Source organism: Pantherophis guttatus, chromosome 1, assembly GCF_059756535.1.
Source record: "Pantherophis guttatus breed Tessera chromosome 1, ASM5975653v1, whole genome shotgun sequence".
NCBI classification, from domain to species: Eukaryota; Metazoa; Chordata; class Lepidosauria; order Squamata; family Colubridae; genus Pantherophis; species Pantherophis guttatus.
The window spans coordinates 234650708-234667317 of NC_142063.1; the positions used below are offsets into that span (position 1 = coordinate 234650708).

Below are 16610 nucleotides of genomic sequence, written 5' to 3' on the forward strand. Positions count from 1 at the left end.
CAATTGTAGGAAAGTGTAATTGCCTCATAGTTCAGTCCTTCATAATCAGATAAACAAATTTATTTAAGGCAGTGTATGTTAGTATTTTGGATTGTCCCAGCAGAGTTCTCCCATTCCTTAGGACAAAAATATGCAAGAAAAACAATTTGTTAATACTAAATGCAATGAACAGTCAGTGGAGGGACTCCTGGGATAGAACCAGGAGACGGTGAATTCTAGTTTGGGGCTTAGATGTGAAAGCCAGCTGGGTGACTTTGGATCAAGTCATCTCTCTGGGAAGGAGGCAATGGCAAACCATCTCCGAAAATTTTGCCAGGAAAACTTCAATAACTTGTTCCTGCAGCCACCAGAGGTTCATTCAATAGACCATAACGACGGCAGCAACATCAGTTTTACAATGTTGTAAGTAGGATGGAGATGCTCAGTTACATGATTGAATTAACAAAATTCCAGGCTAAGAAAATTGTTCAAATGCCTGCCCTGTTGATATAAATATTGTTTGGTTTATTTTGGCCAAATCAGAACATTTCAATCCCTGATTTACTGATCTACAAAATTAAAATACGGCCCCTTTCAGACATTGTTTGTGTGATTGCATGTACAAGGGAAGGAAGGATTCATATGGACATGATTTGTACAAATTCATGGAAAAAAAAGAAGTGCTGTGCATAAAGCTGAAACATTAAAATGAATATAGATTAATATTATATGTAGATTTATAACAGATTAAAGCACTGTACAAACTGATACATTGGAATATTGCCCTGCTATAGACTGTAAAGTAATTGAATTTTTATAATGACAAGTGGCTGTATTATAGTAGTTATGGATAATTTTAACTTTTTAGTCTCTGCAAGGAACATATAAAGGTTGGTTGGTTATAGATTTCAGGCACTCTTGGCCTATCCTGGGTATTATGTTACTGTCAAGCAATTTGTTATTTTTCTTCTCTTGTTAAATTCTTGGGAGAAACACTATCTTGAGTTTGATAATGGTATATGGAGGCTGGCAGTGCAGTGTGGTAGTTTTTTCCTTGGACATATCCCAGTACACTGAACAAGGCTTACTCCTCATTCTTAAGGGCTGAAGTCTGAAATAGTTTGCTGGGTTTTCTTGAAAAGGTGATACTGTCTCCCATGGGACAAGAGGAGAAATCAATCTGGTGCTGGAACAAATGCACATTTGTTTGCACATAGAGGTATCCAAGATAAGCTTGCTGATGTACCATATGTTGCCACCAGCTGGAATTCAGTCAACACTTTGTTAGGTTTTGGCATCAATGTATTATGTACCCAGACTTACAGAACCAACATGCTCTTGGTAACTGCGGCCTTTAATATATGGATTTTAACTTCCACAGTGCATTTTGACAGTTGTTCTGAGAAGGAGAAGATGGCAATTTGTTCCAGTTTTGCCTGGAGTTGTCTTGCAATAACAAGGATTTCCTCAATCAGTTGTCACTATCCTGAGATGCCAGTTGCAGGAAATTTCATCCATGATAGCATCTAATCTTGCAGTGTTTGCTTGGAAACCAGTTGATGAAACCAAAATAAAAAAATTAAAAGAAAACAGAGAGAACCTTCTAGACAGCAGCCGAAGGGAAACTCTTTGTCAGTGAGCACTAACTTTACAATCCCATGTGTCATTTCTAAAATATGTCCCTTTGATTTTAGTGAAGCTCTCTCCTGGGTACAAGGATATAGGATTGTGGCTAAGTATGATTAAAAATGCAACTGGGAATTTTGCTTATTTTTAAATGTTATAATTTGGATTTCCAAGGCTAGTAAAATGTATGACTAGCCTAAATGAAAATTGTAAAATACAGTTTAAAAGAGATTTTTAACATTTCCATCAAAAAATGTAGATGTTGAGAAATACATTTCTCAACAGAGAAATTCAACTTCTCTTCTGAATTTAAAAAAAATGTAATTAATATCACAAAGTTTTATAATAGCATTATACTGCTGGTCAAACTTTGTACCAAATATTTTACTAACCAAGCAGTGAACACAAGCCAATTGCAAACTCTATATCCTACTTTACAGATAAAATGATAAATTTAAAATGCATTTTATCCCAAAATATTTTATAAGATAAATAGCATAGTAAATGGAGTGATTGTTTGTATATTTATTGGCTGATACGGTATGCCAAAAAATTATCATCCTTATTTTCAATTGTGTGGTGCAGAAGCAAGGCACATGCACAGAAGCAAGGCGCATGCGCAGAAGCAAGATGCGCGTGTGAGCGAAGAAAGCGTGTGTGTGTGATCCCATTGCAAACCGGTAGTAAAGGTAAGTAGAACCCACTCCTGGTACACGGGCTACAATTAGGCAATTCTTATTAATCTTTTATTTTATCATCAGACATCATCATCTGACCATTCCATTCCAGACATGGAATTTATATCTCCTGTTTAAGGAAAACCTAAGAAACTATTTAAATAGTTTGTATAGCAAAATTATTTTGACTAACATGCAAATGTTCCCATTGATATATGGAGGACATTTATTTTGAATTGATGGCAGTAATTGTAAAGAATCATTCAAAAGTAACTTTCATTTTTATATGAATATTAACACACGATTGCATTGCATTCAGCATACGTGCTGAAATCAATTTTTGGACAGAACATTGCATAAATATGAATTAAAGTGATTGCTTTCAAGTTATTAACAACAATGTGCATTGCGAGACATGCAACTATTCATTTTTCTTCTATAAACAAAAATTAGAAGAGGAGCAACAACTGCAAATTGGAAAATTGAAATACTCCATGTACTAATGAATGGAGTATTGCTTTAACATACCAATTGTCTGTTTAGCTACTCTCTTAAGTATATGATTTTTCAAAATAATATGCATTATTTTATTCAAGCAAGCAAGAACAAGCCTGGGAAAACTGGATACAGTTAAAGAAAAAAAAATTGTATCATAAATTCTGTCCATCGAAAAAAAAAAGCATTTAATTCCTACAAATAAAAGCAAATCAATTCTAGGAAATTGGGTACAATCTATATTTAGAAAGTATTTAGACTTATTTTAAATAGTATACATTATCTAAACTGTTGTGGGTGCTCCATCACTTAAGTTTTTAAATTTACATTGAGTAGCCATTTGTCCGGAATGGTACAAGGTCTCTTACTCAAGCGGGGGTTGGACTACAAGATCTCCAAGGTCCCTTCCAACTTGGTTATTCTGTATTCTGCAATACTACCAACTTGAAGTTACTTTTTGAAAAGCTCTCCAATATATTGAAATAGGAAGATATTAATTTGAAGATATAAAAAGGTAAAAATTCAAAATAATCAAAGAGTTAATTATTTTAGGCATTCTGAAACTGTTATATATTCTGTAATACAATCACTATATTATGTAATAAAAACAAAATATGATTTATTGTAAAAACCCTCATGGTCAATTTGTTTTAATTAATCCAATTCAGAACAACAATAGGAATCCTATTAAATGTATCTACTAGATTTTTTTAAAAAAAAGAATGTCAAGGGAGTTTAAGCTAATATATCAGCAAATGAGGAGCTATAAACATGATTAATACGCACATTAGACTTTCCTTATCACACTGTGTTGGCAGGTTTTCTCCGTCACAGCTGAGATTCCATAGAGTTCTTTCTCCTTTTGTATAAAATACAGATTATGTGGAGACAGCCGTCTGAGCAACTGGAGTTTCATCTTGCATGGCCATTAATTTATTATTGCTACTTCAGTATTTCTTATCTAGAACAGCCAAGCAATGTCGAAGTGTAGTTTGGTCGTTTTCCAGTAAGAAAACAGACTCATAGGATGATGGTACCTCTGTCTCTTGATGAGGAGGTTCACAAGTTCATCTTAAAAATAGTACAACCGGACCCACAGTTTACATACAGTATTAATACATTTCATGGTCATGCACCTTAAATATGGTTGTCAGACATGAGATTTCCAAAATGAATAGAACTCAATGAGGATTTTTTTTCCAAAACCAGAATGATATATGATGACAAATTCCACTATCAATACGGCATGTTTATGTTCTTTATATAATATACCCCTCTACTCTTTGTTTAGTGTATGGGGCATATTGGCAGGTAAGCATAAGACAGGTAAAGTTTCAATCAAATTGAGCTCAAATTTCATTAGCTAAGTAGTTTCTGTAATTTTCTGTAGTTTCAGATTTCTTTTTTCCAAGATATTTTCCCCTGGTTCTTCAGTTAGATTATACAACAAGACTTTTCTTGTTCTCACATACGAGTAGTAACCTGTGTAGGGTTTTTTTCTAGATCAGCCAATGTTTCTAGATTTTGCTACTAAGGGAGGGAGTGGGGGAGGTAGGAAAGGAAAGAAGGAAGAAGGATTCTTCTATTTTCTAAAATAGATTTAGAAAATATTCTGATAGTTGGAAGCACTATAAATGTCTAACTTTATTACATATCCATATTTTACATCTGCCACCTCAAAGACAGCTATACCTTTCCCACCCAATAGCCAGTAAAAGGATCTCATTGGCTGAAGGGAGGGGCTGCATTAGGACCTTTTTTTAAAAAAGGAGATTTATTTATATGTCAGACTTACATAATGTCTGCCCTCCAGGAGCTCAAAGTGGCTTACATGGGGATTTCCCTTTTATCCCTTCAACAGCAATCCTTTGAAATAGATTCAGCTAAGACAAAGAGTGACAAGCCAAAGTCATCCAGTTAATTTCCATAGTTAGGTGTGGATCTGAACCTGGGCATCTCTAATCCAAGTCCAGCCGTACATTATACTTGTACCTTAAACATATTAACTCTTATGTGACTGAAAGCCAAAGGATGCTTTTGTATGAACATCTTATTTCTATCCATGCTCATTTTCCATTTACAGTAAATGCACTTTTCCATTTGCCAAAGTGAATTCCATAGCATCCTGATTTTTACAATCTAGAAAGTGCTATGGGATAAAGCTAAAATGCAGATTAGATAAGTGATTGCCATTGATAACAGCAGTCCATCATTAAGTTCTTCTTAAAAGGGACCATTTCCTACATGTTGACATTATGTGTTGACTGGACCCTGTCAACTCCAATCAATTACTTTGTGAGTAGGCAAATGTGCAGTCTAGCACTGTTGCTCTGAAGGTGAATGTGCCAGCAGTGGTCCATCTAGAATGCTTATTCTCAAGAAACCATCTTTTTGAAGATTTGTAAGCAAAATTATGGAACTTACTTCGTTTTCCAGTTAAATGCTAAATACTACTAAGAGAAGATTTTCTGAAGATTATACAAAATTAGGTTAAGAATTTCTCGCAGGATCCAATCTGAGTCGGCCACTGGAGGTTTATTCTTCTGAGCTTTCAGACTCATGCTGGAGCCCATCCTCAGGGAACTTCTCTCTCTACAGAAATTCTCTGAGGATGGGCTTCAGCACAAATCCAAAAGTTTGGAAGAATAAAACTCTGGACCTGATGACCGACTACAACATTATCCTGGGACACATATATTTTCCTTCATTTGTAAGAAATTCTCAATCATCAGTATACAGTTAATGCCACTCATTTTCATTTTACTGCAATAGAATTAGCATGTTTCTATACCAAACTCCGATTTGTCAGTCTGAAAATAACCACCAAGGACTTCCTAATCCACCAGATTTACTATAGCATCAAGAGAGGTACAGAACATGGTTCTTGGGCTATGTCGGTCTTGGTAAATAATAAATTGTGCATTTGGGGGTTTAGAGAGTGGCTAGAAACAGCAAGAAGGCCTGAGATTGATATGCCGTAAGTTATATTACCATGATGGCGAACCTATGGCACTAGTGCCAGAGGTGGCAAGCAGAGCCCTCTCTGTGGGCACACATGCCATTGCCAGCTATTCTTCTGGGTTCCATTGTCCACATGCATGCCGGACAACTGGCCTTCAGCATGCACACTGGCCAGCTGCTGGCTTCCAGATGGTCTTCAGCTTGCATGCGACAGAACCCAGAAGAGCAACTGGCCGCTGCGCACATGCACACTAGCCAGCTGCTCTCTTCTGGGTTCCGGCACTCCGGCGTGCACATGTGCATGCATGCGTGCTCCAGTTTCGGCACTCGGTGCCGAAAAGGTTAACCATCACTGTTATATTATATTCTGTTTGGACTTTGGGCTGGAATGTTGGACAGTGTCAGCAAAATCAGAAGAGCGAAGAGTCTCTATCAATGACCACTGCTGGAAGGGTTCTTTTTCTGCATTCAGGAATTGACATGTATGAACAATTGTCATAATCAACCACAAAATAGGGTGTAAGTAACCCAATAGTAACCCAACAATATGACAGTAGACTACTATTTTAGAAATTTCCCAGAAACTATTTCATCCAGACTGTGAACCAGTACATTTACAGTTATATAAAATCCAGGTTTGGGAGCTAATATTTGAGTTAGGACTTTCTTTTAAAATTCCTTTAAGTAAAATGACAAAAATAAGTCACCATCATATCTCCATCTCATTGCTGTATATGGCTGTGTGTCCATTTCCATTCACCCCAAGATTCTTAGCACATTAAATGATTCCTCAAGCACCATTATATCTTCCATATCCTAGAAAGACATTTGGATAAAAAGCAAAAGGCAGGAGACAAGATGAAATAAGAATTTAAAGGGAGAGTTGAAAGAAGAACATTAAAACAAAGTAAACAAAGAATGTAAACAAATTAGATACCAAGTGCTTGGATTCCTCTAATGGCTGGAAAAATAGACAACAGATAAAAATTATAAGACATGTTAGAAAGAACAAAGTCTCTGTCCATGCATCTTTCAAAAGAAGGAATTGGAGTCAAAAGGTTAAGTGTGAGTAGCAATGAATATGAATAATAAGGACTAGAATATCTAAAGGCAAACAAGAGTTCATAAATCAGTTCTACTGCAATTTAGACTTTGCAAAATATCGGTAATGGCTTATAAAGGCCATTACAGATACAAAATTATACAGATGTATAAATCTTTTGAATTACATAACTTCATGAAGCAAAAATGAAGCTATAACCGAAGGATTGTGGGAGAGTAAAAGGCTATTTAGTCTGAATATATTTTGTTTTGTATAGTTGACAGTAGATGCATTTGAGAATAATTTATGCAGGACATCAGAATCCTCATTCTCCGTAACTGATGATTAGTTATAGAAAAAGTGCATCTGATCAAGATAAATTACTCACTTCTGTGTGAACGTATTCAGTTATAACAAGTCAATGGTACCACTTTTCATTTCAACAATTTTGATGGGGAAAATGCCAGAAGCACTCAGTGGGATTGAAGAAAATAATTTTTGTAAAAGCTCACAGTTAATTTTTCTCTCCCATCCCCTGAAAAAAAAATCCTAGAAATTTTTAGAGCAGTTTTGAGATGATGATGATGATGATGATTGGTTATTTTTATCTGCTAGACTTGAGAATCAATTGTTGTGTAATCAAAATGGTACTAGTTTTAAAAGGAGGGCAAATTTCAAACAGAGAGGATTAAAGATGCTTAATATCTACTGAATACTAATAGGATTTTCAATACTGTTGTAAAATTTGGGGGAAATAATGGAGTGCCTAGGAAAGTTTAGAGCCATACACTAGAGCACACTGATAGGAATATTTTCTTGCAGGTTCCACTTGTACTATTGCAAGAATAATTTGACAAATATGTCATATAAGTGCTCAACAGCCCATTTCTTTGTGGTCTTAAGAATGGTGCTGCTTTCAGCTAAAGAAACAATTCTCCCTCCTCCTCCTCCTCCTCCTCCTCCTCCTCCTCCTCCTCCTCCGGGCTGTCTTAATGCATGGGCCTGATGGGCACTTGCCCATGGGCCCCATGAGCATAGGGGCCCCATACTAATCTGTTTATGTTAATCCTTCAATGCACCTTGTATCATAGAAATACAGCAACTGTATGGCTTACTGAGTATTGTGTTTTTCAAGCCTTGTGTATTGTTCAAATGTTTATCATGTTGATTAGTTGTTGCTGTTTTTAATGTTTCAACACCGATTTTGTTGGAAGTGCCAATAAAATAAATATATGTTTAATTTTATCGACCATTTACATTTTTATTCCTGTGAGTAGTTGTCGTAGGGGCCCCAGTACACTGCTTTGCCTGGGGCCCATAATGCTGTTAAGACGGTCCTCCTCCTCCTCCTCCTCCTCCTCCTCCTCCTCCTCCTCCACAGTGCTTGTGTAAACTAGAAATTTATGAGAAATCACAAAGCCCCCATGATACCTAGAAATTTCAACGAGGGCCCGTTGATTTTCTGCTGTGTTTTGCAATGTTGTAAAACAAGCAGGAAATATAGAATGAGATCACTGCTAGACCTCTATGGCTTTTAAAATTATTATTAAAAGTTTATGAATTGTCTTTTAGGCTATGATTATGGGCTATTAGTTAGTTTGTAGGCATCTAAATAGGAAATCTAACCACCAAACAAATCTGCTAGAATGTTAATTTTCAAAATAGTCTGCTGATTATCAGTAGAAGTTGCTATAGCTGAAAAAAAAAAGAGGTTTCTTTTCTGATAAAAAAGTATACTTTGTCTTGGAACCCACTTCTAAATCCCACCAAGTAGATCAGATCTACAGTAGCTTCATGCCTTTCCCCACAATATTTATTTAAGAATAATTATTTCAAGAACTGAGAACTCTATTGGTTATAGTCAGTCAATAAAAATATTTCTTGTATGTATAGGCTCCCCCATATAGGTAGAGGAAGTGATGAATCATCACTTCATGATACTTCATGATACTTATTCCATCTCTTACATACTAGTGTGGATGTTGAATGGAAGCGTGTCATAATGGGTTGAATGGAAGCGTGTCATGCATGTTTTGTCATTTTGATTATCATGATTAGGAATGGATACCTATCTATGGATATAGTATTAATTTGGGCATACAGCCACTACAATATGATAGCAATGTATCATAAGTATTTTTTTTCATGAAATATTATCAAAACATTAAATTCTTATAGCAAAAATTCAAAATATTTTATTATACAAAAGTTCTGCTTTCATGTTACATGAAAAAGGAGAAGAAATTTGTGCCAATTTGTTGGACTTTCATTCAATTATCAAGTAGTCAATCTAGTTGATCAGTCAGTTAACCAATGTACTAGATTTACACATGGGTACAATGTTATAACATGAAAAAACATTTTTAAGCAATGCATTATAGTATTACCATGGGGAGCTTCAGGAGAGGCAATACTTGATCTCTGTGAAAGATTAGCCAATATCCTTCTAAGGATCACTCATAATTCCTGTATCAAAAAGGTAATTTTTTTAAAAAAAAGTCCAATTGAAAATATATTTTAGTCAATCAATAGTATTTGATTCATTAGTTTGATTTATAATAATAATTGACTGATTGCTTATAGCCTACAGTCTCAAGAGACTATATTTCATACACTGTATTTATATATACTGTCTTTCTGCTTAGGCATTTGTTTATCACTTAAAATCAAAAGGTTAGAAAATAAAAATCAGAAAAAATGTGCCTTGGGCCATTGCTGATTATTTTAGGAATGAGTAGTGAGTTCCATAGTGACAGCATCTTTTTGGCCTTCCCTTCCCCTCAAGGCTAATAAACTGAGTATTATTTGGAGTAGGTAACTGATGGCTTGCAGGCCACAGGAGGCTTATAAATCCCCTTTATTGTAACCCTCCCAGGGTCCCCTGCAAATTGCACTGCTCACAATTGGCAGGAAATCCAATTCCTATTTCTTTGCATGATATCCTTGTGTTATCACACCAAATACTACAGCTCTTGGACTCACCCCACAGTGCAAACAACAACCACCACAACAAAAGGTAGCTCCTAGCCACCAAAAATGCCATTTGTCTTTATAACTGCTTGTCAAAAGTTCCAGCTTAGAAATTATTTTGGGTTTTTTTAAACCAGTATTGAACCCATAATGTATTCTGCTATTCAGATATTTGTTTCTTAAATTTGTAATACCTCCACATTGCATGACGTTTGATGTCATGCCAATTTAAAATGCAATCATTTAACTAATTGAGTGAATGAATGAGTGGATTTATTTACCACCTCAGTCAACTGGACTTAGTTATACTAGGTGATGTATAACATCGAAAAATTGATAAAATAATGCAATAGCAAAATGTATATCATAATTGAATAAAAATTAATGAAAACAATAAAGCATCCATGGTGAATTCAAGTTCTGAAGTTCAGATTAGCGCATCCTTGATGACCTTCCAGAAAGAAGCCATTCCAGAGATCCAAAGTCACCATGGAGAAGTGGTACCTCTGGAATTCAACTCCTCATTTCTCAGTAAATGGGGCTCTATCAACTCTTTCGCTATTGTCTCCTCCTTTGATGGCAGGAAATGGTAAGCAATGTACTAGCATAGAGTCAGTTCTGCTCTGAATGCCCAATTTTGGATCTCAGTCCTAATTTATTGACAGATATTTTCAGTATTATGGAACTTTAAAAAATACATACAGGCCATTTTCCTATATGACTAGGGTCTTCTTTGATATATTGCAGAATCTGGTGACATTGCTACTGGCTGTCTCTCTGTCAGAATGCTAGGCTTATGTCCAGACTGTAGGCCTCTGCTCTCTTATTAAGAGCCAGCTCTTATCCTTTGAATACCATTTCTACCCAGGCCTTAAGTAATACAACCAATACAAGGTCAGAGGGCTAGTATGCAGTAATGCAAACATTAGAACCGAAAGTGACCAAGCAGCATACGATGTTGCTTTTACATACAATCAAAAATTGAAATTGCCATAAATCCAACCATGTTTGCCATTTTCAGCCATCAGCAAATAGCATGGGAGGAAAGTTCACCAGGCCATGTTCCTTGTATCGCAAGAGTCTGCACTGAATCAACATTTCCCCTCCCATGTTACTCATGAGTGAATCATATTTATTTTAATGGGGCTCAGACAGGAGGCAGTTGTGTTTGGCTGTCTGGATTGGTCTTGAGGATTTAGGGCATGTCTGCACTATAGTTTATCTTTCCTCAAGAAGGGTACATGGTTGGGTTTCATTGCAGATGCGTCTGCTCTTCTACTGCTTCTCAAAAGTGAAAATTCCTTGATGCTGGCAGTGGATTTACTGAACTCTCCTTTAGGCTGGCTTGTTTGCTATTATTTTAAACTAATTTATCTACTTAAGGGATAATTCACATTTATTTGTGAATGCATGCCACATAGAAAACCTGATAGAGATGTACACAAAAAGAACATCCATATTTTAAAACTGGCCATCAATGACACATTGACTAAATAAAATGTAAATATATGCAATTTTGGAAGATTTTATTGCCTGGCCATCTAGATTGTCAGGAAATAAGAAAATAATTCTTTAAAAAGTCACAGAAACAAATCATGGATACAACTGAAGTTTAGGGGAGGACAGATGTAAAATGCAGGCTTGTTTTCCCTCCAACACACAGAATGTTGTTAAGAATATGAGCCCCATTTTTTTATCTCTCCATATAATTCAAATGTGTCTGTGTTGTGTGTGTATATTGAATGGAGAAATCTGTGAGAACATATTCAAAAAATAATAGGAACCCTGAACTTCTGATTTTTTGATGCAGACAAAGCAGACCACGTGATACTATAAGAGATACTTTAAATGCTTAGCCAGTTTGTGGCATTCCTGGTAAGATCATTCAAATCATTTGCTACAGAAATTGTTGGTTTTATACACCAAACCATATATTTCTTGTTTATTTTTAAATTCTCTATATTGATTTCTTTTTTTAAAAAAAAATCAAAGTGGGATTAAGAAAATTAAAAAGATCACCTAAATTCCAATTGGCTGCAGAGAAAAAAACTAGCAATTTTTTAAAAAGAGAGAACAAGACTTGATAAACTAAGAATTGCCACAATTGATAAGTCCTTCACCATTTGAACAAAAGTAGATCCTCTTAAAATATACATTAAGTATAACAATTAATGCTATAAAAGGCCTCAAGCAACAACCCTTCACCTAACTGTGGGAGATAAATTATAATTATCCCATTAGGACATGTTTCTAAGGAAATAATTAGCTCATTTAATACACCAGAGTTAAATATACACTATATGCTTCAAGACAGCGTCTTGGAAACCAAAATTTCCATAGGGTGCCTAAGAACTTTAGCATAATAAGCATAGAGTGCATTACAATTCAAGTACAATATTTATTAGGTGGCTATGGCAGAAAGGAGGAAAAAATGGATATTGATTTGCATAAAATGTCCCTATATTTGTCTGTATGTGTACATGTGTAAGACAAAATAGTGACTTTCTGCTATACTGGATTAGAATGCTGTCCATTTCTTCTTGGATTAGGACAAAAATCTTATTGATAAGAAATTTTCTGCTGGTTCCTATCCTGCCCAATTTGCCTTGAAGTTTATACAGCATAGAAGGGCACAAGATGATCAAGGAGTGAACTCAGTTGATATATTTTTGGGCTAGCTCTTTCATAATCACACATCAGTGGTGGGTTGCTCCCGGTTCGGTCCGGCTCTTGCGAACTGGTAGTAACGGCCGCCCACCCGCCCGGACGTCATCATGAACAATCTGCGCATGCGCAGAAGCTCACGCGCTCCCGTTGCAAACCGGAGGTAGCGGAGGTAAGTAGAACGCACCCCTGTCACACATTCTCCTATATTCCACTAGCCGGGCAGCTGAGATGTTTTTATTTGAACACAGGAATAGCAACTTTCCAGAAGAGAGATAGGCCTAATATTCACTTGGGCAACTTAAAAGTTAAGCCTTTCAACTGAAGCACATACCTGACTCCTCCAAATCAATTCTGCCAAATCATTTCAGTATTTTACATTTTTGGCCTGTTGTGTTATTTCATGTTGCATTGTTTTCAACCAGCAGATTACATATCACTGTGTCTAATGTTTTAGGAAGACAACAGAAGAATGGTGGCAGATTATACTGACTGGAAACTAGAGGGGAAGAGATGTGCTTAAATCAGCTGGAACCAACATCTCCCTGATCCCATCTGCTGCAGGTCACCTGACCTCACCTTTTCTGTAATAGGGGTTTTTTGCACTCGTATCAGAAGCACAGAGGCACTTCCAGGTTGGAAGGATTAGTCAGTGACATCACTGTTGCCCTGGAAACATCAGTTGGGGGCTCCTTTCATGTCTCTGGCAGGAGCTGGAGTGAAGGATGGGAGCTCACCCTACCCCATGGCAGCTCTCGGGTCTTGAACATGGGTTTGCTAGCCTCCAATCAGGTATCGTAACCACTCAAACCACTGTGCTCCTGTCTATAAGAGGTGACAAATTTTAATAGATTTTACATACTGGTACCTTGCTACTATTATTGGATACTCTTGACTTAAGGGGGAGCACACTATAGCTAAGTAATTCAGTAATATTTATTTGGTCAATGATCAGCAAAATTTAAAACAGAAGTTTAAGTTTAAACTTAAATTTTAAACAAAGACAGAGTGTAGCAGACAGATATAATGATACACAAGTGGTTAACAAAACAGTCACAAAAATAACAGTATAAATATCATAGTAATATAGCATCTGTTCCTCTATTACTATATTATTGCATTTGTAGGTAATGTAAATCTAAAATATTAGGTATAAAATAAAAACTATGTATCCCCTAACAAATTAATAGTTAAGAAGTAACTATTTTAAGAAATTAATAGTTAAGAAGTAATATTTAAAGCAAGAGTAATTAGATTTTTAATCAATGTTGTTACATCTTTAACCAATTGCTTTCATTGCAGCAATACAAAATTTAGCTACTGCACACATAATGTATGGTTTTAGAACCTAAAGGAGGAAGTCCAATAAGATTTATCTGGATTCCTGAGATGATTATTTAGCCTGTGGCATATTTTACATGGACTAGCAATATATATTAACATTTCAGGTAGATTAGTAGAAACCAATAAAATATAAATGTTGAAAGGTCTATATTCAAATATCAACGTCTAGGCCTGTGATGGCGAACCTATGGCACGGGTGCCACAGGTGGCACGCGGAGCCATATCTGAGGGTACACGAGTGTTGCCCTAGCTCAGCTCCAGCACATGTGCCTACCGGCCAGCTGATTTTTGGGCCTTCTGGGCCTACCGGAAGTCGGGAAAGGGCTGCTTCCGGCCTCCGGAGAGCCTCCAGGGGGGTTGAGGAAGGCTGTTTTTGCCCTCCCCAGGCTCCTAGAAAGCCTCTGGAGCCTGGGGAGACTGAAAAATGGGCCCACTATGCCATCATATGCCAAAAGCGGGGGGAGCGCAGGGGGAGCATGCAAACGTGCGCGGGAGGGCGGGGCATGGGTGGGCATTGAATTATGGGTGTGGGCACGCACACGCACAACCCCCCCCCACTCTCCCCCCACTTTTGGCACGCGACAGCAAAAAGGTTAGCCATCACTGGTCTAAGCCGTCTAACCATGCTATGTGCTACCAGTTTCTGATGTGGCCATTTACTTAGCTCATTAATTTTGTGCTTTATTGGTGCTTTTTTGGTACCAATGAAATGAGAGTGTCAGATGGCGAGTGATGTATCCTCCTTGTAAGCTTAGAAAGATGTATTTTGAACTATTCAAAATATTGCTTGCTAATCAAAGTTGTCTTAGATCTTTCCCTGAGTATTCATAGTTTCCATTAGGAAGTTCCCTCACAATTAAATCAGGAATACAATGCAGTGCATCTAAAGTCCCATTTTGCTTTGTTGTTACTTTGAGATTGCTTTCAATTCACAGAAGAACAGTTATGAGACATCATAAAACTTGTGTCTTAACAACTGAGTTGTTAAGTCTTTTGCCTAAATAACAGCTATTAATAAACTCCAAGGTGGTCAACAGACATGTACAGAAGATTGCATCAGCTGAATGATACCAACATTCTTGGGACTTGGGCCAATATTTTTGAACTTTAGCCTGTGGACATTCCCATACAAATTGAGCTTATAAGCAGATATTCATGAAACCATCTGAAGTTACCTCCCTACTTTTCTACCTCGTCCAATCCCATTGTGAGAATATTTTGTTTTAATAGATAACATCTCAAAACAAATGGCCTTCTGAAAGAGAATTGTATAAATTTTTCAAGACTTTTTCCTCATTTCAGACAAATCTAAAAAAGTGTGGCATACAATTTTCTTTTTCTTCCAGTTTATTTGCCATAATGTTTGTTCTTATTTTGTGGGAAGAATGGGTGTGGATATGTGCAAAAAGGAAACATTCCGTTCAATGCAAAAAGCAGATCTGCCTGTGGGAAATAATGGGCTAATATTAAGTTATTTTTTTCTAATATTAAGTTATTTTTTAATTAGATGCTGGAAAAATTAATTAGATGCTAAAAAGGGAGAGGGAGGAGGTGAAACAACGGAGGTTGCCCTAACAAACTGCAGGCTATTTGTGTATGCCAAATAAAGAGCCTCAAGAATCAAATAATTTATCTGCTGATAATCTTCCACTAGCGTGTGATCCTTCTCCCAATTCAAATGCCGAGTGTTTCTCTTCTCCAGGTTATGTCTGGCACAACTCTTCCAAAAGCCACAGATACCTTGCAGCCAAACTACTGGACATATGAGCAAACAGTTCATCTGCAGCAGAGATTCTCTTTGGTGGAAGTGTGGCCAATTAGTCACACGTTTGGTGTTCTAATTAGGCAGCGACTGGCCCTTTTAGAAAATGTGCTGTTGATTTAGGTACTTCCTCAAACAATGCTAAATTGTGTTATGTGAAATTCAATTAGACCTCCCCCCCTCCCTTAAATGTTTCCACATCTGTTATTCTTTAAACATAAAGTGATGAGGAGAAAAGGAGAAGTGAAAAGCCAGAGTCTCCATTGGTGAAATATGTTAGACCTCTGGGACCAGCCCTTTTACCAGCTTTTGACCCTGAACAGTGATACACAGGAAGGAACAAAGTTGGAGAGCTATCATGGTGAAACCTTTGAAAATAAATCATTATACCAAGAAATGGTACAACTGTATGAGAATGTAATCTCCACTGATTGTTATAAGACTGGGTTTGTTTGAAAATGATGATGTGAGAAAAGGAGTTTGAAAAACCAAGAGGCACTGAAAATTTGGTCTTAAGTGAATGAAATTAAAATAAATGGGAAAAAAAAACGAATTGGATTTTTTAAAAAAAATATTTTTAAAGTGAAATGATAAAACATGGATTTGATACAACACCATATATCAATAAATGCTACTGTGCAGTTTTTTTAAGAACAACAACAGTAAAGCAACAAAGCAAGGTGCAGCTTTATTTTGATGCTAAAACAATCTATTGTATTTTAAGAAAAAAATCTTGACAAAATTGTCTGTATCATTTTGTCCCAGACATTTTTGCCATTCAGTTTAACAAACAAATGTATCAATCCATTATATTTTCTTAAAGTACAAATGATGCTTTAACAAATACCTAAACGTATTTAAAATAACTTTTGAGGATTATCTACAATATTTAGGAAACCTTTTCTATTGCATATGATTGCCAGTCTTCTTCCCAAGTCCCAGACAAAGTACACAGAAGGCGATTTAAATGTTCCCAGACACAAGTCTGAGTGTTGTCAAGACACATATCACTTAAAGCAAAACAGTTGCTCTTACATTGTGACTCTAGTGAAACCTACTGCTGTCTAAAGGTGACGTTCTACATGCATTC

General features: G+C 36.4%; 1 long non-coding RNA gene across 1 annotated transcript; it reads left to right on the forward strand.

Annotated features, from left to right (window-relative positions):
• Window positions 1-2196: 2196 nt before the first annotated feature.
• Window positions 2197-15959, forward strand: LOC117660731 (uncharacterized). Its single transcript, XR_004589778.2, has 3 exons — window positions 2197-2294; window positions 12872-13206; window positions 15461-15959. It is a non-coding gene; the product is annotated as an uncharacterized LOC117660731 (long non-coding RNA).
• The last annotated feature ends 651 nt before the right edge of the window (window positions 15960-16610 follow it).